This window comes from Lithobates pipiens, unplaced genomic scaffold (assembly GCF_037356315.1).
Source record: "Lithobates pipiens isolate NorthernLeopardFrog02 unplaced genomic scaffold, aLitPip1_a1.2 Scaffold_19, whole genome shotgun sequence".
Classification (NCBI taxonomy): domain Eukaryota; kingdom Metazoa; phylum Chordata; class Amphibia; order Anura; family Ranidae; genus Lithobates; species Lithobates pipiens.
Genome location: NW_027507764.1, coordinates 489508624 through 489536544, shown reverse-complemented (window position 1 = coordinate 489536544; position 27921 = coordinate 489508624). Strand labels below are relative to the sequence as shown.

At 45.3% G+C, this 27921-nt stretch overlaps 1 protein-coding gene across 1 annotated transcript in view; it reads left to right on the top strand.

The window, feature by feature from the left end:
• Window positions 1–27921, top strand: part of CNGB3 (cyclic nucleotide gated channel subunit beta 3) — a 534104-nt gene that overhangs the window by 20642 nt on the left and 485541 nt on the right. The window contains exon 3 of the mRNA XM_077492986.1: window positions 379–503. The gene's annotated coding sequence lies outside the window, so the exon portion shown is untranslated. The remainder of the gene's footprint in view (window positions 1–378; window positions 504–27921) is intronic.

Here is a 27921-nt window from a genome sequence, read left to right as displayed (position 1 = left end):
ATGTATTATTTGCAGCCATTAGAGTTTTAGCGTTCTTTATGAAGCTAATATGACCTACTTTGCTATAAAAAAAAGCCTGTATACAGATCTCAACAGCTCAAGGTCAAATTATGCAGTACACACAGCTGAATGGGTTCCAGGAATTCTATCTTGCCACCTTCCTCTCTTTTCTGTACAGAGTACAGACTTCCAAGCAGAGAAAAGAAAGAGAAACCTACAAAATACAATAGACCCCAAACCTTTATAATATCCCTTCATAGTTACATAGTTACATAGTTAGTCAGGTTGAAAAAAGATACATGTCCATCAAGTTCAACCACAAAAAAAAATAAAATAATAATATCATACAATCCCATATATCGAATTCTATACCCACAGTTGATCCAGAGGAAGGCAAAAAACCCCAGCAGAGAATGATCCAATTTGCTACAGCAGGGAAAAAAATTCCTTCCTGATCCACGAGAGGCAATCGGATTTTCCCCGGATCAACTTTACCTATAAATGTTAGTACCCAATTATATTATGTACACTTAGGAAATAATCCATGTGTTTTGTGTTTTTTGTAGTAGCTTTTTATCTATTTGATGATGTTGATAATTAAAGCTGTAAATGCATATAACTTTACTTTTTTTTAGAGTCTATCTGCTGTTTTGTGTTTTGTTTGTTTTTTCATTTAAAATTATATAGGGAGTACCTTTTGTCTAAATTTTTTAGCACTAAATGTGTCCCTCATACAATATAATACCAACAATATCAGCAATAACATTAGTACAGCAGTAGTAATATTTCTGTGTTTGGTTTTGCTGACTAAAGTCCTGATCTAACTCTACTTCCCATTTAAGTTTGTAAGTAGTTTAGTTATAACTTTTCTCTTGCTAATTGGCTACAAAATGACCTTCCGCTGCCTTGTGATTTCAGTCGCTTTCTTTCAACAGGTATTGACCCTTACCGAATAAATGTCTCATTGTTCTCCCCATGTGCAATTAGCTCCATTTCTCTAGGCACAGCTCTTTTGAAATTGCTTTAATCACTATTCTCCTTGTGAGAGTCAAACCTGCAGTTGCTTTGTCACAATGCAAATCCCGGCCTGTCCCAATGAATTGGAGTTTTATTGAATTCCGTGACATTGTTACAGCTAGGAGATAGTTGTTTGTTTCAGGCACTGTGCTAAATGTTATTTATCTGTACCCAGTTGAAATCAATGCCTTTTTCTCTCAAAGATTGAGCTTTTGTGTGAAGTATTGTTCAGTATGTCAGTACAGGATGCCATTAGTCTTGTATTGCTACACTACTGCTAAGTGGTAGTGAAGACAAATAGGAAATCATAGTTCCTAATTAGCATTTCTAAGTATGGATTATAGTGGAACCATAGGCATTATCCATTTACACACCACATCTGGTTTACTGTTTGAAACTGTATTGTAAACATCATAGATTTAATACCTTACTATGATTATGTAGTTCAAAAAAACATGATTTAAAATTGACACTATGCCTTCATCCATAAGGACCCAACAAGGGGGATATCTATTCAGATAATTGAACCCCTCCTATGACCCTCTATACTAGTGACGGCGAACCTTGGCACCCCAGATGTTTTGGAACTACATTTCCCATGATACTCATGTACTCTGCAGTGTAGTGGAGCATCATGGGAAATGTAGTTCCAAAACATCTGGAGTGCCAAGGTTCCCATCACTGCTCTATACCATCACACAGGAAAACACGGGTAATCAACCATAGAGGTGTCTTCCTCTGAATAAATTAAGCATACAAGAAAAAAGATACGGGAATACAAAAGAATTCCCAAAGAATTCCCATGATTATGTAGCTTCCTGGGGTTTGGTCAGGGAGCTCCTCGCTAAATTCCTTGTCAGAAGTAGCTACTGTAGTTAATTATTAGGGATCCATTGACTTCTCCCTAAGTTTGGCCTGGTTGTACTTTCCTCTCCTACCACAAGGTTGCCGGGCACTTAGAGGTATTATATTGAGAATGACCACTCAAGGTCAGGTTATGTGTATATGGGGTATCTCAGCCAATGGGTAGGGATTTTGTTGAATCCCTTGGCTTGCTGGGAGAGCCTATATGTGCCACCCACACCGCCATCTGGGTGGACGGGTGTCATCTGCCCCAGGCTGCTAGGCTGGAGATTGGGCCTATCCTAGGGGGCATCAGGCTGCCAGGCTGTCTGAGGGCCTATCCAGAGTAAGAGGCCACGCAGGGTTGGGACTGCAGCTTACAGTCCAGCCAGAAGTGATCGTTCTGCCGGCCGGAGACCCTGTCGTGGTCGGAGGTAGGAGGGAAGCTGTCGCCACTACCTTCCAACATGACAATGAACGAAAGCACACAGCAAAAATGACCAAACAGTGGTTGAAGGAGAAATGGGTGAATATCCTTGCATGGCTTAGTCAGAGCCCCGACTTAGAGATCATTAAATATCTGTGGAATGAACTGAAGACTGCAGTCCACAAATGATCACCATTACATTTTACTGAACTTGAACAGTTCTGCATAGAAGAGTGGGCAAATATTGCCATGTCTAAATGTGCAAAGTTAGTAGAGACATATCTCAAACAGACTAATTGTTGTAATTAAAGCAAAAGGTGGTTCAACAAAATACTGACACGAGGGGGTGATCCTTTTTCCAACTCAGTGATTTTTTTGTAAACATTTTTTTTGTTTCACTTGGATGTTATAAGTTGCACTGAGTAAATACAGCTGAATAAAAAAATAACTATATCTGTCTTCATTTCAGTCTGCAGAGCAAATAATATATCATTATTTTAAATGGGTGTGATTCTTTTATATACCCACTGTATAAAGGACATCTTAAGTAGATGCATATTTTTGCTGAGTCTGAATGACAGTCGGACAACTAGAATTGTATAAAGAGCTCAGCAATGACAGCCTCCATAGTTTTATTTTATTAGGTTTCCCTTAAATTTTGTCTTAGATGTTATTGGTGGGGATATTCATTTTTAATTTGTGACAATAATGGAGGCTTATCAAGAGTTGACAGCCAGTGGGTTTCAAATCTAGTGCTCCACCATTCTAATTCCAGAATAACTGCTTTTAGCTTGAGGACTAGGGATGGGCGAATGGTTCGGCCCAAGTATAGGTTCGGGCCAAACTTTGGTTGTTCGGATGTTTTAGCAAACGCCAAGCAATATGTGGTGTTTTGGGGAAAATTCGAAAGCTGCCGGAACACCGTTAAAGTCTATGGGACAGTAACATGAAAAATCAAAAGTGTTCATTTTAAAGGCTAATATGCAAGTTATTGTCATAAAAAGTGTTTGGGGACCTGGGTCCTGCCCCAGAGGACATGTATCAATGACATTTTTTCAAATCGGCCATTTTTTTCGGGAGCAGTGATTTTAATAATGCAATAAAAGTGAAATATTCCTTTACATTTCGTACCTGGGGGGTGTCTATAGTATTCCTGTAAAGTGGCACATTTTTCCCATGTTTAGAACAGTCCCTGCACAAAATGACATTTCTAAAGGAAAAAAATCATTTAAAAGTAATAGCGGCTATAGTGAATTGTCAGGTCTCGGCAATACAGATAAAAGTCATTGAAAAAAACAGCATGGGATCCCCCCAGCCCATTACCAGGCCCTTTGGGTCTGGTATGAATATTAAGGGGAACCTCAAACCAAAATTTAAAAAAGCTTGCGTGGGGGTCCCCCCAAATTCCATACCAGGCCCTTCATGTCTGGTATGGATATTAAGGGGCACCCTGCACCAAATATTTTTTTTAAAAATTGCATAGGGATCCCCCTCAAAATCCATACTAGACCCTTCAGGTCAAGGGGAACCCTGCATCAAAATGTAAAAAAAAATGGCCTGGGGGTAACCCAAAAAATCCATACCAGACCCGTATCCGAGCATGCACCCTGGCAGACCGCAGGAAAAGAGGGCGTTGAGAGCTCGCCCCTCTCCTGAACCGTACCACTCCAAATGCCCTCAACATGGGGAGGGTGCTTTGGGGTAGCCCCCCACAGCACTTTGTCCGGTGGTTGTGGGGTTCTGCGGGTGAGCGGCTTTAACAAGGGGACCCCCAGATCCTGCCCCCCCATGTATTCATTGTATCCGTACCATTTCACAAAAAAAGTGTCACATTTTTTAAAAACCACAAGACACACTTTGGGACAAGTCCTTTATTAAAAAATAAAAATGTCTCCCGAAGTCCATTCATCTTCTTCACTCGCTCTGTCGACAGAACGAAAAGAAAAAAAACACGCACGCCGCCACTGATCCACCTCCATGGGAAGCAATGACCATCCTCTCAGGTGACAGTTCTTTTATAACTGAGAGCGGGGCCATACAGTGACCTATCTGGGTGACCCCGCCCCCCTCTGACACACAGGGACTTCCCAACGGCTTCCCCATGGCATCAAATGGGGCGGGGCCACCTGTTTACGTAACTTCAATGGAATTTTATGGTAAAGAAGAGATAGTCAAACTGATTTTGTTTATTTTTTCTTTAAAAGACAGAATTGGTCAAACACACAACTAAACTGATGAAAGCACCCAAAGCGTTGATTGGAATGCCTGTCTCCAATTTCTCTTTGCACAATGTCAGTTTGATTATTTAAAGTGTATGGAAAATCATTGTAGGCATCTTGTTGTATCTGTTCAATGAATGACAAAAAACAAACAAACCAAAAAAAACTATTGATCCTACCAGAAATCTAGTGAGCTTGTAACTTACTGTTCAAATCTTAAGCAATGTTTCATCCCTGTCCAGTTCTCCTCTACTACATCCCCCTCTCCTATTCTGTAGTCCAAATCAGAAGTGGTAGCGTAGGATGACAAAGCTGTACAGGACATGGACACAGTACAGTGAGTGAGCATTGCTGAGGATAGGAAGTGTGTTACTAGCAGGATCAACAGGTGAAATAAAGAAAGAAAACCTAAATAGCAAAACTAATGCTGCCACCTAATCTAAGAACTGACAAACTACAGTATAATATATTTTTGTTGTTGGATTTAGATACTCTTAGTTATTTGTAAATTAAAGCATTTTTCCACCCAAGACTAAAATTTCAGATTTTGGTAGAAGCTGAAGAGTTAAAATGGTTGTAAATAAAGCATAGCCCTGTATAGGGTGTACTTTTCTCAATCCAGAGCACTAAGGGTTCTTTCTCTCTGCTGTCGTGTTCCTCTGGTATCTGTATGAGTAACTTCTGACAAGTTTTCCTGACACCAGGAGGACAAAAGGGTGACGGGGAGGAAGCTCTAGCACACAGCCTGTGATGGGCAGCTTCAGCTCTGGTGAGCTGTGTGGAGCTCTCAGCTCTCCTCACTGAGCTCTGCAGAGTGTAATTTAAGCTCCCTGCCCCCTGATTTCTGAAAACTCAGAGAAGGTGTTTAAATCCTTCACTTTAAACAGATTTAGAGAAGAGAAGATTACAGACAAACAAGTACAACTTAGGTAGGAGGATTTGTTTCATCTCTGTGTATCACTTGATTCTTGTCATTTTACTGAGTATATGTAAGGGTTTACAAACATTTTAAATCATTTACATTTGTTTATTTCTCAGTGATTGTATTGGTGAGATCTTCAGTACCTTAGCCTTTGGCTTTGTAGACCTGCTGTGACCATTCTGAGGATTCCAGCTCTCCATGTTTAATGTTTGTCTGTTTCAAAACATGGAGAAAAAAAACAAGAGAATATAAATACAGGGGACCTACTTTACCTGGGTGCTGTTGTGTAAACTGTTGAGGTTAGAAACTTAAACATACTTAAAATAATAAATTTGATGGACATGAGCCAAAAAAGGTAAATAATGTCAGAATAGGGGCGATTTACTAAAATGTGCATATAGAATCTGGTGCAGCTGTGCATAGTAACCAAGCAGCTTCAAGCCGGGTTCACACTGCTCTGACATGAAAGGCAGACGACTTCCAATCTGACTTTGCCCTGTGACTTCATGTCCGACTTCCATGCGATTTCAGTGAAGGGGATCTGACTGTGATCCGACCGGTATAGGCCCTTTGAGTCTGGTATGAATCGTAAGGGGGAACCTCATGCCAAATAAAAATAAAAAATAAGTCTGAGGTCCCCTCCCCAAGACCATATGGATTTTGAGGGGAAACCCCCACACCTCTCCCCAAAAAAACAGCATGGGGTCCCTCCCAAAACCCATACCAGACCCTTTATCCAAGCATGCAGCCCGGTGGGTCAGGAAAGGAGGGGTGAGTGAACGCTCCCCCCTCCTGGACCATACCAGACCACATGCCCTCAACATGGAGGGATGGGTGCTTTGGGGCAGGGGGGCTCTGCACCCCCACCCCATGTTGATGGGGACAAGGGTCTCTTCCCAACCCTGGGCAGTGGTTGTCGTGGTCTGTGGGCAGGGGACTTGGAATCTTGAAGCCCCTTTTAACAAGGGGGGCCCCAGATCCTTGCCCCACCCATTCACCCCCCAAAAAAGCAGTGTAGTGTAAATAAAAACAAGAGATGGTTTTGACAAGTCCTTTATTAAAAATGAAGAAAGTCCGCGTCGTAGCTCCAACATGTCTTCTTTCTCTGGTTCCACCACCGATGTGTTTTTCCTCTGGTCTTCTTCTTCTGATGCTGGCTTCTCCACCACTGCTGTCTTCTCTGCCACGGACCTGGTCCTCCTCCGATGCTGGCTCCCGCCATTAACTGTTTGCCAGTTATATAGCAATGGGGCATGGCCATCTGGTAATGTCACCATGAGGCTTCCCCCTTGTGACCCCACATGGATTACATAAGTGCGTGCAGCAAAAAAAAAAAAACATTTATAGCAATGCAGTATGTTACAAATGCACATAGTCTGATTGTAAACAATGCCATGTTTGCCATGTTGACCTGGGCAAATAAAAACATGTTCACCGGTTATATTAAAATGTCTAATATTTTGTTAAAGCTAAATTTCAGCTAATTAAAAAAAAACAGGATAATATAAATAAAAGAGCAGTTTTGGGTAGAATGACCCTTCACAGATATGGCATTAAAATATTTTTTGCGAGTTTTTTTAGACTTTTTGTCTTTATTCCTATGACTTATATAAAGACCATATAACATTTTGGAAGCAATTAATTCCAACATCCAGAAACCTAAATATATAGTTACATTTACTGGGAACTAGTTTGAATTTAGAAAGCTCACTTAAAGTGGAGGGCCACCCTAAAAAAAAAAAAAATAGCATTAATATTCTTAAAAAAATAAAAACATTAGAATTTTTTTTTTTTTTAAACGTTCCTAATCTGCCTTTTCCTACTCCGCGATGATCTTCAGTCTTCTCCTCCTCGCGTTGTCTTCTGGGGAATGGGGCGCGCTGTGTTCTGGGAACTGTGTGTGTCCCAGAACATAACGCTCCCCATTCAAGAAGCGCCGTGCGACTCATGTATACGCAGTAGGAAACGGGCAGTGAAACCGCAAGGATCCACTGCCTGTTACCCTTATTGAGGATGGCGGCGCCGGGACACGATACGAGGGATGTATCAGCTTTGGGGGGGGTGACAGCGCGGGTGCCCTGTAAAGCTAAGTGTCCTTATTAAAAGTCAGCAGCTACAGTGTACAGCCGCTGGAACACCCCTTTGAAATAATTTGTTTGATGTGCATGAGTCAAAAATGTAAATGACACAATATTTTTTACTCAACCTTGTCTATGAAGGACAGACTTTATAGTATAGGAGCCAATCAAATAAGCTGCATGTAGTTGTACTGACAAGAAAAATGCTCACAGAAGGATAGAGCAAAGAGATGGCCTCACTAGACTTTTGCTGCTTTTACTGTCCAATATCAATGACTGGGGCAGGAAGGTAACCCAGCTGCATTGCATAACTGCAGCAGAGAAAATTCAGGTCACTTGGCTGGCTTTGATTGCTTTGTAAATCTCAGGACTTGCATGTCCAGAAATACAAATCCTTTGGCATGAAGAACAGCTCAATATATTTATAGTGTGATGTGATTTATATGTTTGCATGGTGTTTTTTTTAATGTATATGGAAGACAAAACTGTATTTTAGGCTGGGTTCACATTGCAGCGATGCGGGAACGCCGCAAATCCGCGGCGGGTTCCCGCATCGCATACCTCCCGGTGGCAGTTCACACTGCCCTATGCAAACTGCTGGAAGTGTCAGTGAAACGTTAATAACACCCCCAGATCAGTTCGCATATCGCAGTGCGATCTGCAAACTCGGACAGGAATCGGATCGCAAGGTGTGAACACCCATGCGATCCGATTCTGCTGCGGACCAAAAAAAGGGTCCTGTGCGAGTTTAGGCCGGGTGCGATGCGAATTCAGCCATACTATCTGTATGGCTGAACTCGCATCGCACAGAGATCGGATGTGATTTGCACTGCAGTGCTCTGCGAATCACATCCGGTTCTCGTAACCGCTGCAGTGTGAACCCAGCCTTAGTCATAGATTTTATTTAGAGAGATTTGAATTAAGATGTGGTGGAGCCAGTGGTGTTACGATCTTTTTGAATGGCCTTTTGAGTGCCTTGGTTCTCTCATAGGAGATTGCTGTCAAGAAAAAGCCAGAGTGCTATTGACTTAGTCCTTTAAAGCAATTGTAAAGGGATTTTTTAAAATTAACAAACATGTTAAATTTACCCCTGATGGCATTCCTGGCTCCCCCCTTCCTTGCTAAGCGCCCCCATAGCAAACAGTGTATGTGGGACACGTCGTCACCCCTTGGTCCTTTGTTATAGTCCTGGCGGCAGTCTTTTAATAAACCTGTTGGACAGATGTTGGTGTGCAGCTAATTTTTTCTCATTTTGTCTACATGTTCACGGTTGCAAGCCAGAGCTAGCACCCAGCCCCTCCTTTTTGGTGGATCATCATACTCACCTGGAGAAGTGATCTGTCTCATTGTTCCCTGCTTGCTATGGAGGCCAGTACCCAATAATGAACTCTGCTCAGTGGAACCTCACAGGTAGGTGTGTCCCCTGAGTCTCTGAAGCACTCCTTTAAACAGAATTCTTTATTTGTAATACTTATATCCGTGTTTTTGGCTTAAAGCGGATGTAAACCTGATTCATAAAATTTGAGCTGGGTACATATATCTGCAGTGTTTTATTATATCTCTTCAAAGCACCTTTGGCTTTCTCCTGCTCCATTCTTCTGTTATCAGCATTATAACTTCTGACAAGTTCTCCGAGTGTCGGGTAGGGTGCCATAAATAGATTAGCAGAAAGCTGCTTTACTCACAGCACAGCTCTGAAAGTCTCTCCCTAGGTGGAGGGGGGTGTGTTCCTTTCCTCCAAACAAACATGTCAGCCACGGTAACACCAAGCATTACGAGCCATTCACATCTGAGCTGTCCTCCGTCCTCCTGGTTTCTTCGGCTCCAGCGTTGATTCCCACTTTTTGAAAATAGTGTTTTTGATATAATTAACTTTCAGTGCATTCAATAAATGAACTTGTTTGAACATATTAACTTGAATATATATCTTTAAAAATATTTTTTACTCAACCTTGTCTATGAAGGACAAACTTTATAGTGTAGGAACCAATCAAATAAGCTGCATGTATCAAAGGGACTTTCATAAGGTGCATGCATACGAAACATGTCAGCCACGGTCGCCACGATAACACCAAGCATTATGAGCCATCCACATCTGAGCTGTCCTCCGTCCTCTCGGGTTTCTTTGGCTCCGATGTTGATCCCCGCTTTTGGCTGGCATCTTCGGCTGGTGTGTCTGCGTTACTGGGGGTCCCTTGCGGGACGCTATCTCTGTTTTGGTTCCATCTCAGTTAACCTGGTTAGCCCGCTACAGAGTGTAATTTTAAACGCACACTCCCAGCAGCACAGCAGGATGGAAAATCAGAGCCTGTATTAGGATTTGGGTTTATTTGAACATTGCATCCCGTCTTGCATATTGGGCCATTGGATTATACATTCCAGGACCAGCTTTTGGAGCCAACTCATGATGTTAACCTTGTATCATCTGGTGGTATCGTATATATATATATATATATATATATATATATATATATATATATATATATATATATATATATATGTCAAAGTGTCTCAATCATTACAATGAGATATGTGTCATCAATGCAGTTTTTGTTGACAGTTCTGTTTTTTATATAATTAACTTTCAGTGCATTCAATAAATTAACTTGTTTGAACATATTAACTTGAATATATATTTTTTACATTGGTTCCATCTGAGAGCTGCTATTGTGGTTTTTGGTCTGTTATCCATTTTTTCCCAAGTGGTTGGCAGCTGCACTGGATATCTAGTACTATTATTATTAATTTTTGTGTACATATGACTTGGAATTGGTCGTTTATAGACTGCCAGGTTTAGCGCCAAAGGACTTTTATTTGTGTACCTTTCCTCCAATCAGCTGTTTCCCAGTGTAATCCAAGACTTCTCTCACAGTGCAGAATGAGGAAGTGAAATTCTAACATGATATGCACTTTCTAAACAGTATATAAAGCTGAAGACAGCAGATATACATGTACAACGTATGTAGGGAGATTTGTTTCATCTCCGTGTATCATCTGAGGCTGTTCAGTTCACTGGGTATAGGAGAGGGTTTACATCTCACGTTAACATCCGTCCATCCTCAGAATGTTTACCAATAGTTTTATACATGCAAGGCTCAACAATTATTACAAAATGACTAAAGCAACAACAAACTTCTCTCCTGCTAGCTGATTCAAGAGAAATTTCATTTAAGGATGAGTCACCTCCCAGTTACTTTAGAAGCACTTTTGGTATGCTGTAATGTATTTTGTTCATTCCCACCTGCAAAGCCAACATAGGAAATTGGTTTCCCATTCAGGCATTTGTTTGTCACACTCTCGGAAAGGAAGAGCACAGACTCTGCTGTTGAATTAAGCCAGCAAAATGCTTTATTGCATTTCTAAAATACATAAAAGCCTCATTTTCACAAATGACAAAAGGATAGAAAAGCGTGATTCATGCAGAGTGCCAGAGATGCCTACTTTATAAATAATATTACCAATTATTTATTGCGACAAAGGAAATTGGTTAAAGTACTTTTCTGCAAAATAGATTCCATATAAATAAAGTTTCAAAAAACATATTGCCTCCATTCACAAATGCTGCAAATTGAAAAAATAGCTGTATTTAAAGCACCCAAATAAACATTGCTCTTTTTAAAGTTTTAGAAAAACTGAAATGTTTTCTGAAAAGGCAAAAGTTCCAGCTACACTGATGCAATAGGAAACTGATTTGGGCAAATTAGACAGTGAATCAGCATGATGTAAAAGTAGGACAGTCAAGGGCATGCAATTGTACCAATCAATTGGCTTATGCAAATAAATGGATGATTATCTGTTTACATCCGTTTGCCCATAGGCTTGCGTTGCTGCCCTTTTTTCATCCATCAACAGATGGATGAAAATAGTGAGACAGAACACCTGTGTGAAAGGACCCTAAAAGTTTAACATCAGGTTTCTGTTTGTAGTGCAGAAGAGTCTTGGGCGGGTGGATAGACATGCTGCCCCCCATTCCTGATCCTGGGGCTTTTTTTTAATCAAATAATTTTTATTTTTTTTAGCTATACAAACAAAAAACCATATCAACAATATGGGGCTCTCTTGGCTCCTACCTGAGCTGGATATTATTGCAAGGCAAATTGATGGAGAACAGTAAATTCAAGTTGACCAGTCTTCTGTGTTGACTGAACCAGTTTATCATTTTTAGTTTGGAGTTTTACAGCATCAGTAGTACTGGCAGGGTAAAGATCGGAGGGGTTTCTGTCCACTACCCACTTTGGTGGAGGCTAAAGAACGCATTGAGGGTCTATTTAGATTCCCACTGTCTTCTAATCAGTACATGACATCAACTATCTCTGTGGCATAGGGGTAGGTCTGTCCCCTTGTGACTGTATAAATGTATAAAAAGGAAATACATTTTTTTAAAAATCATACATTTAAAAAAAAAAAAAAAATTTTTAAAGACCATATGTGTACAAAAGACCAACATTCATGTACATGCAGTTATGCATCCATTTGTACATAAACATAATCATATTACACATATACGGTTTCCCCACACATGCCAGTGAAAAATCTATTTTTCATTTTATACACTACTTATTTAAAATTTTGTGCATCTGCATTTTTCAGCATAGTGCAGAAGATTTTTAGCCTAGCAAAATTTTTATTTATTAAGTTAAAGTGGTTCTAAAGCGTGAACAGTTTTTTACCTTAATGTGTTCCCCTTGCCCCTCACCCCCCCCCCCCCCCCCCCCGCCTCCCTACCTTATACTTGCATGAGCCCTCATTCGATTCAGTGCTGGGCACATCTGCAGCTTTTCTTTCCCCTCACTTCCGTGTCTCACTGGCTTTACTGGGGCATAAGGAGCCATTGACTCCCAGTGCTGTCAATCAAAGACAGTGATGGGGGAGCCCGTGGGGGGGGGGGGGTTGAGCCAAGTCTGGCTGTCTGTGACAATGGATGCAGCAGTGGGGTTCAGGAGCGAGCATGCACGATTACCCCCATGGGAAGCAGCTTCCATGGGGGCACTGGACAGAGAGCAGGAGCTAGCAGCATTGGCAGGCATGGGCGTCCGCAGCAGGGGGCAAGGGGGGTCAAGTGCCCCCCCCTGGAATCCCCAAGGTGTTGCAGCCGCCGCCATGCTGCATTTTTTTTATCCTCCGCTCTCTCCTCTGGATCACACAGCGCTGGATGGCTCTGTGTTCGGCGGCTGCTCTGTAACACAGTCCCACCCCCCCCAGACCTGCTCGTGTGATAGTAGAAAGAATCAACGTTCCGCCTTTCACACGAGCCGGTCTGGGGGGGCGGGACTGTGTTACAGAGCGGCCGCCGAACACAGAGCCATCCAGCGCTGTGATCTTGAGGAGGAGATGCCACCCGTACAGCCCGCCCTGTGTGCCACAGTGCCTGGATAGGAGGATCAGGGGGGCTGCAGTGCTCTCCACCACCACACTCTCCTGCTCCCCCCAGTGCTCTCCTCCACCACCACACTCTCCTGCCACCCCCCAGTGCTCTCCTCCACCACCACACTCTCCTGCCACCCCCCCAGTGCTCTTCTCCACCACCACACTCTTCTGCCACCCCCCTGCTCTCCTCCACCACCACACTCTCCTGCCACCCCCCAGTGCTCTCCTCCACCACCACACTCTCCTGCCACCCCCCCCCCCCCCAGTGCTCTCCTCCACCACCACACTCCTCTGCCACTGCCCCCCCCCGCCAGTGTTCTCCTCCACCACCACACTTTCCTGCCACCCCCCCAGTGCTCTCCTCTACCACCACACTCTCCTGCCACCCCCCCAGTGCTCTCCTCCACCACCACACTCTCCTGCCACCCCCTCCAGTGTTCATCTCCACCACCACACTCCTCTGCCATGCCCCCCCCCAGCCAGTGCTCTCATACACCACCACACTCTCCTGCCACCCCCCCCAGTGCTCTCCTCCACCACCACACTCCTCTGCCACTGCCCCCCCCCCCAGCCAGTGCTCTCCTCCACCACCACACTCTCCTGCCACCCCCAGTGCTCTCCTCCACCACCACACTCTCCTGCCACCCCCCCCAGTGCTCTCCTCCACCATCACACTCTCCTGCCACCCCCCAGTGCTCTCCTCCACCACCACACTCTCCTGCCACCCCCCCCCCCCCCAGTGCTCTCCTCCACCACCACACTCTCCTGCCCCCCCCCAGTGGTCTCCTCCACCACCACACTCTCCTGCCACCCCCCCAGTGCTCTCCTCCACCACCACGTTCTCCTGCCCCCCCTGCTCTCCTCCACCACCACACCACACAGTTTTCTCCTCTCCTGTTCTTGCTGCCCCCCTGCTCTCCAGCTCTCCCCATCCTTCTCTAGCCACCATCCAAGTGCTCTCCCCCCCCGCCCCCCCCCCAGTGCTTTCTCCCCCTCTTCCCCCCGTGCTCTTTCCCCCTGTCCCCCCCAGTGCTCTCTCCCCCTCTTCCCCCCCAGTGCTCTCCCCCCTGTTCCCCCCAGTATTTCTCCACCCCGCCCAGTGCACCCCCCCTGTTCTCCTCCCAGTGCTTTCTCCCCCTGTCCCCCCTGTGCTCCCCCCCCCTGTTCCCCCCCAGTGCTTTCTCCCCCTGCCCCCCCACAGTGCTCTCCCCCCGTTCTCCTCCCCAGTGCTCTCCCCCATTCTTCCCCCAGTACTATCCCCCTGTTCTTTCCCCATCAGTGCTCTCCACTCCCTCCAGTGCTCTCCCCCCCAGTGCCCTCCACTCCCGCCAGTGCTCTCCCCCCTGTTCTTTCTCCCCCCAGTGCTCTCCTCCCCCCCAGTGATCTCCTCTCCTCCCAGTGCTCTTCCCCTGTTCTACCCCCCCAATGCTCTCCCCCCTGTTCTTTCTCCCCCAGTGCTCTTCAGCTCTCCCCATCACTCTCCAGCCCCCACCCCAGTGCTCTCCAGCCCCCCATTCTCCCCACCCCTGTTCTTTCTGCCCCCCCCCCCGGTGCTCTCCAGCCCCCCAGTGCTCTCTACCCTCCGTGCTCTCCACCCCTGTTCTTTTTGGCTCCCCCCCAGCACTCTCCACTCCCCACCCCTGTACTCCCCACTCCCCCTGCATTTTGCCCCCACCCATGTGCTCACCACCCCCCATAGCGCTCTCCAGTCCCCCATGCTTTCCACCCCTGTTCTTTCTGGCCTCCACTGGTGCTCTCAAACTCCCCCTCCCATTGCTCTCCACTCCCCCCTTCTCTTTGTACCCCACCAGTACTCTCCAGCCCCCGTGCTCTCCACCCCTGTTTTTCTGACCCCCCAGTGCTCTTCACCACCCCACACTCTTAGCTCCCCAAGTGCTCTCAGCCTACCGTGCTCTCTACCCCTGTTCTTATTGGCCCCCCCCAGTGCTCTCAAGTCCCCCCCCCCCAGCGCTCTCCGATACCCACCCCTGTGATCTCCACTCCCCCTCGCTCTTTGCCTCCACCCATGTGTTCTTCAACCCCACCAGTACTCTTTGCTCCCCCTTCTCTCCAACTCCCACCCAGTGCTCTCCACTTCCCCAGAACCAGAGGGCAGGCTCACTGGGGCTGGAAAATGAGGACGGCTGAAGGTGCAGGTGGCCAGGGACCACTCCATCTCACAGCAGACAGATCCTCTGGAAGGAGCACCGTCCCCATCCAAAACGAGAACAGACCCTGCCTGCTGCTGGCCGTCATGGATATCCTGCTGGCATGCAAGGTTCCGTACCAAGCATCAACAACACACCTTCCCACAGACAGGGACTGCAGACTGGGACATGGGGCACAGGAGGGGCTGCAATGATGGGCACAGTGAGACTGCATTCACGGCACAGTGAGGCTGCATTTGATGGACACAGTGAGGCTGCATTTGATGGGCACAGTGAGGCTGCATTTGATGGGCACAGTGAGGCTGCATTTGATGGGCACAGTGAGGCTGCATTGGTGGGCACAGTGAGGCTGCATTTGATGGGCACTGGTGAGGCTGCATTGAGCTCTTGCATGAAGTCTGCAGTCTCTGGCCATCTCCTGTAGCATGTCTGCAGTCTCTGAGGGAGTCTGAAGAGGAGTCAAGAGTGGAAGCGCCACCGGGATGGGGGTCATGGGAGGAGTCAGACTTGTGTGGACTGTGGACAGGAGACTATAGGATAAAACCAGAGCCACCAAGCTGGAGCCGACTGACTGAGCCCTGCACAGTGCACCTGAGAGGAGGTCAGTGAAAGCACAGCCAGGCCAGTCGGGGGTCACTGATGTAAGGGGGGAGTGATAACGATAATGTAAGGGGCACTGATATAAAGGGTTTCTTCCTTATATTAGTAACCCACCCTCCTTACCTTAGAGTATTCTTTCTGCAGAATGTGCCCCCCCCCACGTTCGAAGTTTCTAGGGTCCCCCTTGATGATTGATCACTTACCACTATTAACTGGAATTTGAATATATATATATATATATATATATATATATATATATATATATATATATATATAAAGTGCCGCCATGTGATTTCATATCTATATCTAATACTCTCTTCATCAAATGTGCTTTAAAATGGATGGTTTTCCCTTTCATCAACAAGAAAATAATGGGGTTATGCTGTTGGGCTGGTATAATAATGCTGTGAGGCTGGTATGAAATTTTTTCCAGGGCTGGTTTTTGAAAGCATGGGCGTCTGCAAAGTTACTCAGGTGGCTGCGTACCATGCCCATATAGCCTAGAGAATGTACTTCTTTTTACATTGCAATACATCTGTTGTTGCCATATTTTTATCTTGATGAAAACAGCCTATACAGTGACTGTATGAGATCAAAATATGGCCACAACAGATGTATTGCAATGTAAAAAGATGTACATTCTCTAGGCTATATGGGCATGGAACACAGCCGCCAGAGTAACTTCCAATACAAAGTGAAGGTGAATTATCTGTTATATAACACATATGTATTACCAGTGGAAAGATTTTCATGAGATTGTCGAAAAGGGGCGGAGCATGAGTGGTCTTAAAATGATGCCCCCCCTTGGAAAAAGTTCTGCAGACGCCCATGTTGGCAGGGGACCAGAGAAGAATAGATTTGGGGCCTCTCTGTGCAGGTTTAGAGATGTTTATTATTTTTATTTTAAAAAAAGTTTTCCTTTACAATTGCTTTAATACTATTTCTGTACCCTATAAATACTGAGATTTGAGAAATATTTGAGAAAAAACAAGATTTATATTACTTAATTCTACAGTAGCTCCTCTGCTTTTAAAAAAAAACATAGTTAGGAAGTGAAATGAAAACATGAAACATGATCTATGAATGAAGGGTATAGACTTTTCAATCATCCGCCTGTCCTCCATTCAAAGAACCTTTCAAGCAATTGTGTGGTTTTCTGAATTAAAATGATACCACACTGGGGGGCGCATGCGCGAAGCTCACCATGACGGACGCATCCCGTTAGAGCTCCGCTCTCACCGCCGCGATCCCGAGCTATATCTCTGCATTCCCAGCCGGCAATCACCTCTACCTTTGAGGACCCACGTAGCAGACCGCCCTGTGCTTCTTCCGGAATGGTTCTGACCGGCCACCGGGGTAAAAATAAGCCGAAACCGATCAAAGAAGCACTGGCGCGTGCTTCCTCCAAAATGGCGGCGAAGGCCTCAGCGGCAGCCCAGCTCACTACCAACCCGCATCATCATGAGAGTAGCGATGAGGAGGACATCTCAACAGAGTGCGCGAACATACCGCAACCTACCTCGCAGACAGGTATGTCCCAAGCTGACTTCCTGAAACACATGGAGACCATGCTCCACAAGGCCCTCAAAGCCACATCTGACCAAATAACAGACAGACTCACCCGCGAGATCCGTGACCTAGGCCAGCGCACAGCAGACCTCGAAACGAGAGCAGACGACACGGAACTCACAATACAAGAACTGGTCCGTGACCAAGCGAGCCTCCGAGATGACAACGCGGTCCTCCTATCCCGTTTAGAGGACGCGGAAAATCGCTCACGAAGATCAAATCTTCGCCTTCGTGGCATCCCCGAGACGGTGGACGATTTGCAGTCTTTTACGACCGCTCTTTTCCAGGAACTGTCCCCGTCGATCCCGATCGAACGCCTTGAATTCGATCGGATTCATAGAGCATTAACGCGTCGCCAACCCGAAGGCCCCCCCCGAGATATAATAGTGAAACTTCACTACTTCCGAACGAAGGAGCAATTGATCTTGGCCGCACGAAACAAGCAAGACTTACTATTCCAGGGTCACGCATATCAGCTCTTCACCGATCTTGCACCCTCGACGATTGCGAAGAGACGTGCCATGAAACCGCAGCTCCAAATTTGATGCAACATCAGATAAAATATGCTTGGCGCTTCCCTTTTGCGCTCCACTTCCCCTTCCAAGGTCAACAACCTACCTGTTCCTCATCCGAGGCCTTACAAAATCTATTAGAATCTCTCCACCTCGTTGCACCTGAACCTCAAGATACGTCTCTTCCCCGCACTCCAGCTCGTCCTGCTCCCTATTCCTACGCAGCTACACCAAGACGGAATCGTCAAGCTACTCCAAGCTCCTCTTCTGCCAAGCGGGACACCCCTAAACGTCCCTCCAGCGTAGGCTTCCCTAGCCCGAAGGTTTTTATTCCCCGCTGACGAACGCCCTTACCAGCTTTTTTGTCTTACTTTTTGTTCTGGCGTCCTCACTTTTTTGAGCCGTCAGTTCTTGGGACTTGCAAACCCTGATCCTCTCACGGTATTCTGTTTATCTCATCTTTTTCTGTTTTAGCATGGACATCTCTACCAACCATACGACTCTTATGACAGCTTTCCTAAAGCTATATCGTAAAGCAAATCATATACTCCCTTTCCCCCCCCCCTTTTTTTTTTTTTTTTATTCCCCATACTGTTCCCTCACGGTTAAATTATTTTTTTTTACTGTGTCCGAAACCCCTTCATACCCCTCCTATAAGTACTTGAAATGCCATATTTATCTGGTAGAGTATGTTGTTATTAAGTTTTATTTTCTTAGCTACACTGTTCAATGTTACTTTTACGGGTACGCGGCGGTGAGCCGTCACTGCTCCCCCCATTTGTTGATGCACACTCCGCCTGCCTGGCTTCCGGTCAGGCGGACCGCAACACCAACTTGTTGGGCGGTGTGCCTTTGCTCACACCGCCTCACACCTCCCTCTCCCCTCCCGCACAAACTTCTCCATCTCTTACTTTTTCTTTTCTTCTACTCTACCCCTCCCCTCCCTTTCTTTTTCCTTGGCTGGTCGACCCGCTCGGGCCCTAACTGGTCCCCCGAATATACTCTTTCCCTCACCCAATGGCCCCCCTAAACATTTTGTCCTTAAATGTTAAAGGACTCAACTCACCGCAAAAACGGGTCAAGGCATTTCGCACGTTTCTTACCTTGAAAGCCGGTATAGTGGCTCTTCAGGAAACTCATTTCTCCACGCACGCTACCCCCAAATTTTTTCACTACAAATATCCCCAAGTCTTTACGGCCTCCGCAGACACAAAACACAGAGGGGTCCTTATTGCCTTTCACCATACCCTTCTATTCACCCCCAGAACTGAAATTAAAGACCCTGAGGGTCGATACCTTATACTCACAGGCCTACTCCAGGACGTGGCTGTCACAATAGTCTCCTACTATGCTCCTAACACGAATCCCAACCCGTTTTTCTCCCACCTCCTCCAGATTATCCGAACACACCAAGTCGGTACCCTATTCATGTGTGGTGATTCCAACCAAGTCCTTTACCCACACCTGGATAGGTCACCCTACTCTCCGGAACAACTTGCCCCCTCCATGAAACTCCACAAACAATTCCAATAGGCGGCTCTGGTAGACACCTGGAGAGAATGTAACCCCCTTAAGAAAAACTATACCTTCTATTCCAATCCTCATAAGTCTTTCTCTAGAATAGACCATATTTTTATACCCGTAGCATCTGCTCCCACTCTCCTCCACTCACGCATTTATCCCATCACTTGGTCAGACCATTGCGCTACAATCACATCTGTTTCCTCCATTATCCCTCCTCCCGTTAGCAGAGAATGGAGCATGAACGAAACTCTCCTTTCCAATCAATCATATTGCCTAGACATCCAGGTAGCCCTCAAGGAATATCTCACCCATAATACCACCCCAGGTATCTCCCCCACTCTCCTCTGGGAGGCTCACAAACCGGTTATTAGGGGCACGTGTATCTCTGTCGCCTCACACCTCCAGAAGATCAGGCAAGAGAGATCCTCCCAATTAGAGACCACCCTCCACCAACACTATCTCTCTTTCCAATCTGACCCCACGGTTTCCAACAAGTTGGCGTTTGAGAAAACAAAACTAGAGCTAGACCTACTTCTGACTGAAGAGGCTGACAAACAAATCCGTAGATCCTCCCACACTGCCTACATCAAAGCCAACAAGCCCGATACTTTTTTGGCGATGCGTTTAAGGAACCCTGAGAAATCTTATAAGCCCATCAGACTTCAAATATCACAAAAAGGTCCCACTAGTAACCCCGCTAAAATTCTCACCGAGTTCAGCACTCAATTATCTAAGCTGTACTCAGCCAAAACTTCCTTCTCTACCTCTCAAGCTGATGCCCTGCTCCATCCTCTACAACTACCCCAACTATCCCCTACAAATCTCGACACAATTGAAGCCCCCATTACTTTGTCTGAGGTACTGGCGGCCATTAAATCTCTCAAACCTCATAAGCGTCCCGGACCTGACGGTCTCCCTGCAGCCTACTACAAAAAATTCTCTGACACACTTGCCCCAATCTTTACAAACTCTTTTAACTCTATCCTCCAGGGTCAGTCTCTGGGCAGGGACACATTGACAGCTATCATTACCATGATCCCCAAACCCAATTCTGACCATTCAATTTGGTCCAATTTTAGGCCCATCTCTTTGCTCAACGTGGACGTCAAGATCCTTGCCAAGGTCTTAGACCTACGCCTGAACCCGCTTATAGGTAGGTTGATACATAAGGACCAAGTGGGATTCATCCCCCAGAGGCAAGCTAGTGACAACATCCGTCGTGTGATTCTCCTCCAGCATATAGCAAAATCGAGAAACATCCCTATGCATTTGCTCTCGCTTGATATTCGCAAAGCATTCGACACAGTATCCTGGCAATACCTTCACTATACTTTACAACGTTGGGGTTTCGGCCCCCACTTCCTAAGTTGGATAAACGCTTTATATGCCCATCCCCAAGCTTACGTTAGATATGCTGGCTCACGCTCATCGCCCTTTCCCATTCAAAGGGGGACAAGACAGGGATGCCCCCTCTCCCCCATCCTATTCGCGTTAGCAATAGAACCCCTGGCAGCTCTGATTAGGGCACACCCCGATATACGCGGTCTCGAGCTAGCCTCAACATCACACAAGTTATGCTTGTTTGCCGACGACGCCCTGCTTTTCATCACAACCCCCCACATTACTTTACCTAACCTCTGTAAACTTTTAGATAGTTTCGCTACTATATCGGGCCTAGAAGTAAACCAAACTAAATCCAGAGCCCTCAATGTGTCCCTGCCATCAGATGACCTCAAACGACTACAAAGCAATTTCCCTTTCGCATGGTCCTCATCCTCCATCCCTTATCTAGGCATCCAATTGACGAACGACCCGTCCTCCCTCTATCGTTCAAATTACCTTCCCTTAATCAGGAAATTTGCGAGTATCTTGGCTTCTTGGCAGCCGCTTTGTGTCTCGTGGCTGGGTAGAATTACAGCAGTCAAAATGTCTCTTCTACCTAAATTACTCTACCTCTATAGAGTTCTCCCCATCACGGTTCCCCCATATTTCCATCGTATCATACAAAATAAGACTCTTAAATATATTTGGGAACCGACTAGACCGAGAATTGCTAGATCTGTCCTCTTCCGCCACGGGACACAGGGCGGCCTAGGGGTGCCCAATTTCTTACAGTACTATAGAGCAGCTCAGGTGGCCCAACTAGCTCTTTACCACGCTAAATCAGAAGTTTCTCTGTGGGTTAGCCTTGAAGCTGTAGATGTCCACCCCATTGCCATTTCTAACCTACTCTGGTTACCCCATTCCAAGAGAGGCTCCCTTACAAACCCAGTTACGGTGCATTCTCTGAAAATTTGGGACGCCTCTCGCAAATTTTCCACACTCATATCCACGCACACTCCACTGTTATCTATTTTTGGTAACCCGCTCTTCCCCCCGGCTCTCACTGAGCCAGGCCTTTTTACAGCCTGGTTCGGAGCAGGCATAACTAGAGTCTTAGACCTCCTGAGGGGCGGATTGCCAAAAACATTCCACGAACTCCATGAACAATATCACCTTCCCCATGCGGAATACTTCCGTTACCTTCAGATTCTACATTTCTTACAATCCCTTCCTAAGCCCAGTCCGACCCAACACCACACATCATTCTTTGAAAAAATATGCGACTCAGACCCACATGCCCCAGGCATTATATCACAATTATATGCCCACCTCACTTCCCCCCCCCCTTCCCTCCCACCATATGCAACGAGGTGGTCGACTGATCTCTCTAGAGACCTAGACGTTGACACCTTGGGCGAGATTTGGACTAATACCAAGAACGCATCTCAAAATGTTGTTGCCTCTGAGGCCAATTTTAAAGTATTAATGCGTTGGTACCTAGTTCCAGCTAGAATCGCCAAATACGTTCCAGGATACTCTGCGTTATGTTTTAGGGGCTGCAACACGGTTGGTACCCACCTACATATTTGGTGGACGTGTCCGGTAGCCCAGCAATTCTGGGTAGCAGTGTTCCAAATGGCATCCACTTTATTCAAATTCACTTTACAGCCAGACCCTGTCTTCGCTTTACTTAACAAATCTCCTGAATGTTGCACTCGCAATCAATTGAAACTTTTTCTCCAACTTACCACTGCAGCGAAACAAACTATAGCACACGCCTGGAAGTCCACAACTTTACCCCTGCCTGCTGTTAAGAATAGGGTAACGCAGGCTATGATCCATATCAGGACTGAAGCCAAGTTCCTTGACCGCCTCCCCAAGCATAATAAAATCTGGCAACCATGGGCTGACCACTTTTTGCCTGTTAATGTTGATTTAGATACATTGGGCTGCTGATATAGCATACTCAATATTACCCGAACCTTAGTTCTTTATGGACCCCCGTGCCCGGGCGGGTCGACCGGCTCTCTTCCCCCTGCCTCTCTCCCCTTCCCCATCCCTGTTCCTCCCAGCCTCACTTTCACACCTCTTTCTTTTCTTTCCCTTTTCCTATTATGTCCCCCTCACTGAAAATTGTCTACCACACAGGTCGACGATCCCTACCCGGGATTGACTCACAAACCTAGGAAGGTTTTGTCACTCGTCCTTAAGTGTCTCTAACCTTATAATCTTCCTGTTCACATATTTGTTGTGCATTTTCATTGTATCATTTCATGCCCACTCAACTTGACTGTTCGGGTCTTGACGCCCGTTGTGTATACAAAGTATTTAATACATTACCGCAAAATGTTTTGTAATCCTGCACTCCAACAAGTGATCTACACTGTGTAACTGTTATGATGCATGTTAATAAAATATGTTTCAAGAAAATGATACCACACTACTGGTAACATGATTTCATTTTTTTCCTAATATAGTATGTGCATAGAAATGAAATATATATATATATATATATATATATATATATATATATATATATGTGTGTGTGTGTGTGTGTATGTATATACACTTTGTAAGCTTGGATCCTTCCTATAATACAAGTAACACAGCGCAACAGCTTACATAGTGTTATAAACACACTGGCACTAATCAATCCATAATTGTCTAATAGATTGAAAACAAATTAGCCATGCTGCTCTCTTTCCTGACATGTTGCCATTGAGGTTATAGATAGATAAGTCCCATTTCTAAAGGTGGGAGACTTCCATGTCCAGGGAATTATGACATGTTAACTTTAAAAGACAATTAAATCTGAGACACCACACAATTAGCCAGTGTTTTGCTGAACCCAGTGAGCGCATCTGAGACTCAGTACTCTACAGGCATGGGCCAGCTTTTACCCTTTGGTCTCAAGAGGAGCCTTCTGATCTCTTTTTCTAAGAATCTATTTATTTGGTATTGTGAAAGACTCAATAGATGCAGCTAGTTTTTTTTTTACTTCTGCTCCTACAGCACGCATTTTTTTATAGCTCCACCAGATAAAAGGGGTACACATACACTTTATACTACAAACATTTACTGACATCTTCTCAGCGTTGCACAGCATCCTACACACTTGAACAGCAATAATGTTGCTTTGGCTTTAGGTAATACATCTTGCACTATGAAGCAGTTTTCTCTTCAAGAGTCTTTTTAGCATCCTCATGAGATAGGGGTTCTTGTGTAACACTGTCCCTGCCTCATGTTCACTGTAGGTCAGTTGAACTCTGTCAAGTATTAACATGATAGACCTTGGTGTCTTTAGCAGAATGAGAAATGTCTTACCGGCTGCATCTGTGGAATGACCTTCACCAACCATCATTGATCAGCACCCTAAGGTTAGATTCACACCTGTGTAGGTTGTTGCAGGTGCGGGACAGTGTAAATCATACCTGTTCCTGCGCTCGCAACCACCTGTAGCCAAGCTGCACTGCTACTTTTTAGATATGCAGGATTGCCATTCACTCTTAATGGTACCCCCATGCATCTGAAACCGCAGCACGTTTTTGGTTACAGGAAATCACATGGTGCAAAAGCACCATGTGATTTACCTCCAGCTGCATTTTTTAAAAAGGTCCAGCCTTTTTTAAATGAATGAACTGCTGTGCCTGCGCAAATGTGGCTCACAGAGCTGCGTAGATGTGAACTAGGCCTTAATCTTTATTGGAAAAAACATCATAAAACAGGACCTGTTTTGCTCCACTACAGTGGGAGAAATGGGGCCAAACTGTGTAAGAACCCACACTGTACCTCGACAACTAGTTGTGGGAGAGAAAAATATAAATTGGCATGTGCCTTTGGTTCTTTTAACCACTTGAGACCCGCGCTATAGCCGAATGACGGCTACAGCGCGGATCTCCTTTTCCGGGACTACGTCTATTGACGTAGTCCCGTGCACGAGCGACCTGCGCGCCCCCTGAGGGGCGCGCGCCGCGCGCTCTCTGTGATCGGCGAGTCTACGAGACTCGCCTGATCACCGATCCGTGCAAGGGGTCGATCCCGACCCCTTATCACGTGATCAGCTGTCAGCCAATGACAGCTGATCATGTGATATAACGGAGCCGGTAATCGGCTATTATTCCTCCTCGCGCTGACAGCGCGAGGAGAAAAAAAAAAGCCGATCACGGCCAGCCCTGCCAGTGCCCACCTGCCCCCTGCCAGTACCCACCTGCCCCCTCATAACTATTCATAATAAAAAATTAGTGCCCCCGTCAGTGCCACCCAGCAGTGCCCACAGTGCCACCCAGCAGTGCCCACAGTGCCACCAAGCAGTGCCACCCAGCAGTGCCCACAGTGCCACCCAGCAGTGCCCACAATCTGCCTCAACAAAGGTGCTGCACCCCAGTGCCACATATCCGTGCCCATCAGTGTCATCTACCAATGCCCATCAGTGCCCAGCAGTGCCGCCCATCAGTGCCCAGCAGTGCCACCTATCAGAGCCACCTATCAGTGCCACCTATCAGTGCCCATCAGTCCCATCTATCAGTGGTACCTATCAGTGCCCATCCGTGCCACCCATCCGTGCCAACCATCTGTGCCACCCATCCGTGCCACCCATCCGTGCCCATCTGTGCCCATCGGTGCCGCCTTATCTGTGCCCATCGGTGCCGCCTTATCTGTGCCTATTAGTGCCGCCTTAACTATGCCTATCAGTGCCCACCAGTGCAGCCTATCAGTGCCCACCAATGCAGCCTATCAGTGCCCACCAATGCAGCCCATCAGTGCCCACCAGTGCAGCCTATCAGTGCCGCCTCATCAGCGCACTTCAATGAAGGAGAAAAATTACCTGTTTGCAAAATTTTATAACAAATTATTAAACATGATTTTTTTTTTTGCATCTTTTTTTGTTTGTTTAGCAAAAAATAAAACTCCCAGCTGTGATTAAATACCACCAAAAGAAAGCTCTATTTGTGGGAAAAAAATGATAAAAATTTCATTTGGGTACATTGTTGTATGCCCGCGCAATTGTCATTCAAAGTGCATCAGCGCTGAAAGCTGAAAATTGGTCTGGGACTGAGGGGGGTTTAAGTGCCCAGTAAGCAAGTGGTTAACATACCGATGCTGCAAAATTAGCAATCAATCAGTAGAGATTTTAGTCGCAAGTAAAAATCGTCCATCACCCCCTCCCTTTTCCACCACCCCTTCCATTTTCGACTACCCCAACTTGTTGCTAACCCCATCCCCCTTTACTTCCCTACCTTTTTTTAATTTGACTCTTTTTCCTTTTTCTATGTTTGTCCTGGTACTTTCACAATCCCCGATGTGTCTTTGTTTTATCTTAGCAAGTCCAACAGCCAGAGAATGGGGTGTAACCCTGTTGTGGAATAATTCCTAGATGAAGATATCCTTTGCTCCAGTCATGTCGAGGTGTTGCAATCCTTTATTTGAAAACGTATATGAACCCTGGTCAGTCTATGTATGTAGTTGGTTGGCTTATTGTTAGTTTCATATTATTTTTGTTTAAAAACTGATGGTACTTTATCTTCAACGACTGTATGTATGTCAAAAACCCAATACAGTAAAACCTTGGATTGCGAGCATAATTCATTCCAGAAAAATGCTTGTATTACAAAGGACTTGTATGTCCATCTAAAAATGGCCGCCTCCACGAGGGGATTAGAAGCAAAATCGAACAGGAGCTACAGTGTATAAAAAAAGAAGAGAGGTGCCTCCAAGTGTAGCAATATGGTTACATTGAATGAAGGTACAATATTTAGCAACTCACATGGTTGATGATTGCACATCTAAGTATGCAGGTATCTGGGGTAAAGCTGTCCACATAGACCATCCTCCTCACTGCTAGCTCTCAACTCTATCAGTCTGCAATTGTGACCAGGAAGACTGCCCTGCATTAGAGCAATCTGAAAGTGAAGCTTGAACGGCTCGTGGAGAGCAACATAGATGGGAACTCTCAGTTGTATACATTACCCGACAGAGTCAGTGGTCTGTTGTATGTCATGCATTCTGTATCTACATCTGTATATGCATCCATTGTGATTTTATTATCATGTTTCTCCTAACTGCCTTTTAACTTTTCTAATAAGATGTAACAATTTTTCAACACTTTGATTTTTGAGGTGTTACCACCCCCCAAAGTCCCAATAGAGGAAATCTTTTCGCAGTAGCGTGAAAGGGATGACGATGATGGTGGTGCAGAGGATGGTCTATGTGAACAGCTTTACCCTGGATGCCTGCATACTTAGATCTGCCTGTTTTAGCCATCAACCATGTGAGTTACTAAATGTTGTACGTTCATTAAATGTAACCATATTGCTACACTAAGAGGTGCCTCTCTTCTCTTTTATACTCAGTTGTGACATGACTCTACTTGTATATCAAGACATCTCTTGTATATCAAGTTAAATTTTATTTACACATTTTGCTTGTCTTGCAAAATGCTCTCAAACCAAGGTTTTACTGTAAAAACTTTAGGGATATGAAAAAAATCCCCCTTGTAGTTGATCCTGTTTTGCTGCACCAATTACTTATAGTAATTAGTATATACTTAAGGCTGATTTAGACTTTAAAGCAAGTGTATAAAATAGCTTTGAACAGCCATGGACCATTCTAAATAGCATAGCAAACCTGGATAACTACTTGTTTTCCCCATGCCAGGGATTCTCAGTTCAATAACAGCTGCAGAGCCGCCGGTTGTCCTCCCCACTAATGTATTGTTCCGATGCTGTACATATATTCTTCTGTAAATAACTGCAATTTAGAGCTGATGTAACTTTTTTAAGCTGTCACAAAGCCATGCGTGAAAGAGCATGAATTCACTGAGCAAAGAGGAACAAGCAGGGGCAAAATGCCCAGTCCTATTGATGTTATCATGCTGATTAGAGACTGGTTTGATTTGTTACGTTTCTTAGTAAAAAAAGAAATCTGTTAATTAAAACTGTGTAGTAAGCACACCTGCAGGTGCATCTTTGTGGAGCTGAATTATACAAAGATTTCAACTTTATAGTGCACAGCATATTAATCAATGTATCATATCTTGGCAGAGGAGCCTAGCCTGTGGGTTGCTTGAGAAATGTCTGGAGACCTTTTTTACAGGTTAGATTAATGAGCACTTTTGAGCTGAGAACACCAAACTTTCCTGTGTGAGCCATGCAGATTGCACTGAACTTGCAGCAATGCCTTTATGAGACATCTTAGGAGACCACTTGGGTACAAACGTCATATCAGTGTCTAGAAATGGCAGGACTTAAGTCGAGTGGCGCTTTCTTCAACACCAATATCAATCAAATTGTAGACCCCTAAAGAGTTGCTGATATTTACATAAAGCCAAGTGATACTTATGTTAATATTCTTGG